At 31.9% G+C, this 4,103-nt stretch overlaps 1 pseudogene; it reads right to left on the reverse strand.

Moving 5' to 3' along the window:
- Positions 1–3,231: 3,231 nt before the first annotated feature.
- LOC118006710 lies at positions 3,232–3,349 on the reverse strand (annotated as a pseudogene).
- Positions 3,350–4,103: the final 754 nt, after the last annotated feature.

Genomic DNA, 4,103 nt, shown 5'->3' on the forward strand with positions numbered 1-4,103 from the left:
AGTAAAGTTGACACAAAAGATAGCATCTTAACATAGTATTACTTAACAAAGATGGCTGTCATTTCTGTCACATGAAAACCCTGTCAGGAGCCACACTTCAACTTTCTGTTGCCATAGATACCACTTTTCCTCTGTGACCAAAAGTGAAAAACACAGCTCAGTGTCACAATTCAAATATAAAGAATAGAAACCCCTTCAGAAATATATACAAAGACTCAGGAGCAGGTCTCTTATCACTGGGATTTCAGTTACACAAAGTAAAATTCTAGAATATCTATAGTTGCTTGGCCAGTGGAGAAGTTGAAGAATAGAATAATAATGATGCAAAAGGCAATGCAGGTTTGAATCAATGCATTGCTTCTAGGTGCATTTTTTTCATTTAGTAATAAAAGAATGTACCTCATATTCAAGTTGCAAAACTTAACCTGGACAAAGTTAATTTCCTGGTGTAGTATACATATTAATAAAAGAGCAAGTTTGACATTAAGTGTTACTGGGATTGTTTTATCTTGAACTGCACTTAATTTTATCCTAAAGAATGGTAGTCAGAGATTATCTATGAATTTAAGGGCAATTAATAAATGATGCATATTTGGACACCAGAGAAGTCTGAAGGGCAAAACTATCCAAATTAAAATTAAAGCCCTGATGGAAATAAGTATATGGCTGAAAAACACCTGTACACCAGTAAATAATATGTTCAGGAAAAGAGTCTCCTTCAGAGACTACGGTTGTTGTGGAGTTTTGCCAAGCTTTTGCCAAATGTTAACCCTCCGTGGTCTTTTGTGTCCTTGGGTATGAGAAGTGACAAGAGAAATGAAGAGTCTATACTTGAATGCCTTTGAAACTTACAGGATTAAAAATGCATGTCTATCCCCCTTTTTTTCCTTTGGGTCTTATTTATGGAATCTTGCAATAAGTGCAAGTTGAATATTCCTGGTCTAAGTAAAAAAGCTAATTAAAATTATGAACCAACAAAATAATTATTCATATGATAGCTATTTTTCAGAAATCTATTTAGTTTTTATACAAAAAGGCAAGTGGGAAGAGACCGTTAAATTTTTACATTTACTAATGCAATCGGTATTATATTGTATTGAGTAATATTTGGGGGATCAAAATTCCTTCATGAGTTATTACCTACAATAATTGGGAGGCAACAGGCATGATAGGTGAGCCTACGGCCTTGGGGTTAGATAGAACTGGCCTCTGCCACTCACTAGCATGGGATGTTGAGTAAGTTACTTAAGTTCTCTAAATCCCAATTTTCTTACCACATAATGAGAATAATAATATCTACCTGATAAAATTATCACAAAGTTTAAGTAAATAATATTATAGAATTTCTAAACACACAAAAAAATCCTCATAAAAATATTTTTAAAAGCCCAATATTGAGTGACATAAAAAAAAATGGCTATATACAGAGATGAGACACACCATGTTGTTTGATGGAAAGACTGGATTTTGTTTTTTGGGGTTTCTTTTTTTTAAGATTTATTTATTTACTTGAGAGAGCGAGAGGGAGAGAGCAGGGGAAGGGACAGAGGGAGAGGAGAAGAGAATCCTCAAGCAGACTCCCCACTGAGCTCTGAGCCCACCATGCCACCCACCGGGCTTGATCCCACAACCCTACAATCATGACCTGAGTCAAAATCAAGAGCTAGACGCTTAACCAACTGATCCACCCAGGCACCTGGAAAGATTGGATTTTGTAAGGAAAAGTATTTTTTTTCCAAAGTACATTTTTGTTTTAGCACAATTCCAATCAAAACACAAGCAGGATTTATTTGGAAATAGACAAAGATCATGTATAAGAATAAATGGGATCCAATGAACACAAATAACTTTAGAAAGAATATTAATGATTGAAAACTTTTAAAAATTTACTAACAAAATTCTAAATAGTATAGTCATGTTTGAAGAATTATGAGGAGGCTCAATAGAGGTTTGATAAGTCAGAAATAGATTCCAGCACATACAGTACTTTGCTATCATAAAAAATGTTACATGACAAATCAGTAGAGAAATAAATGGTTACTCTCTAAATGATTTTAGAAGTATTAGGCTAATTTGTTAGGAAAGAAAAGCTAGATTTTATTATATATCCCAGGTAGAAATAATAAACAAATATGCTAAAATATATGTAAAACTTAAAATCATTCAAAGATCTAGTGGAAATAACAGAGTATTTAGGAAAGGGAGATGAATTTCTAGGTGCACAGAATCACTGTAAAATTCCTGGAGGGAAAGGTGTATACATGTAAATCAATATGTTAAATATTACATGTCAGTAATTTCATTACCAAATGCATAAGACAAGTGGCAAAGCAAGATAACGATGTTTGCAACAAGTAGTATTACACAAAGATGACTTTCAAGTCAAATAAGTAAGTCACTAACTCTGCAACAGAAAAGATGGCCCAAATCATTTAGGTATTTTAGAAAGGAAGAAATACAAATGGACAGCAAACACATAAATAAACGTTTTACATTACCAATAATTAGGTAATGCAAAATTTTAAAAGATGTCATTATCCTTCATTAACATTGGCAAATATAAAAAAAAATTCCAAAAACAGAGATTGTTTGGTGGGACAAGGATTTTCATAAAGTACTTACGGAAGTAAAAATTGACAGAACCTTTTGGCAAAGCAATTTGGAAAAACAGAGCTTTCATTCTTTTCATTTTCTTTTTCCAATAATAGTTGTTGCCAGAACTCATCCTAAGGAGATGGGAAGAATTTTCATTGTAGTGCTTCTGTGATAATAGTAAGCATTCTAATTATCATTAATGATTAATAGTTAAATAAATGATACTACATCCATTAATTCAATCATCTCTCCATTAAAATTATTTTTAAAAGTTCTTTAATGACATTAAAAATGTTCAAAGTATATTAAGTGGGACAAAGGGACAAATCAGAATACAAACCAATTGCATAATTGAATTTTGTGTAAATAAATATGTACATTCCACATTTGTGTGTAAGTGTATTCTTACAATAAATCAAATTAGAATATTAATGGCGATGCAGTTGTAGAATGGCAGTGAAAATACATCTCAACTTCTTCTCTACACATTTTTGTATTTGCCTGATTTTCTTTTTTTTTTTTTCCATGTTAGGCACATAAAGACTCATTCCATCTCTATTAACATTTTTAAATGAATATTGGAAATATTCATTTTGCATTTATAGAAATAATAAATTTTTCTGGTTTAACATCTTGTGATATTCTTCAATTTGAGTTATCCTTTTACTATTAGATAGAAAACATATCAGATAGTAACTGATAAGAACAGATACTATACTTGATTTTGATTTTGGCCAAAAGGCTGAAAAGCTATCTAGTTATTCTTTTATTATTGTGATTATCTCCTCCTTCTATTAATGAATCATTTTGAATAGCTAATATAAGTGCATGGCACAAAATTCAGAAGGTACAAAGACGTAGATAGTGAAAATCCATCTTTCTTCCTCCTCTGCCTTGCATCCACCTAACTCCCCTTCTTAAGGCAACTGATGTTATCAGTTTCTTGTTTATCATTCCAGTTATGGTTTATACATTTTAGAATAACCCCCCAACACACACACACACACACACACACACACACCCCATTCTGTACTATTCTGCATATTGTTTTTCTCACTTAATATTTATTTGATGTATTTTCATACCAGTACCTATACAATTGTTTCATTGTGTTTAATGACTTTATAGAATTCAGTATCAATGTAATGCCATTTATTAATTGTTCCTGTTATGATGGGCAATTGGGTAGTTTTTAGCCAATTTGCATTTACAAATAATGATGTAACTAGTAACCAAACTAGTAAACTAAAACGAACTGTTTTTTAGTTTTGAAAGTTATTATCAAATTGCCTTTCATAGCTTTATACCATTTATAATCCCATCAGCAACAAATGGGTGTGCTGATTTCCCCTTGACAATATGGATGTGATCAAGCTTTTTGATCTTTGTCAATATGGAGATGAAAAATGGCATCTCACTGTAGTTTTAAAGTGCACTTCTCTTTAAGTGTGAGGTTGAGTTTTTCATATATTTAACAGTCATTTGTATCTCATTTTGAAGCTGTAGTT

This window comes from Mirounga leonina, unplaced genomic scaffold (genome assembly GCF_011800145.1).
Source record: "Mirounga leonina isolate KUSES-001 unplaced genomic scaffold, KU_Mleo_1.0 Mir_98, whole genome shotgun sequence".
NCBI classification, from domain to species: domain Eukaryota; kingdom Metazoa; phylum Chordata; class Mammalia; order Carnivora; family Phocidae; genus Mirounga; species Mirounga leonina.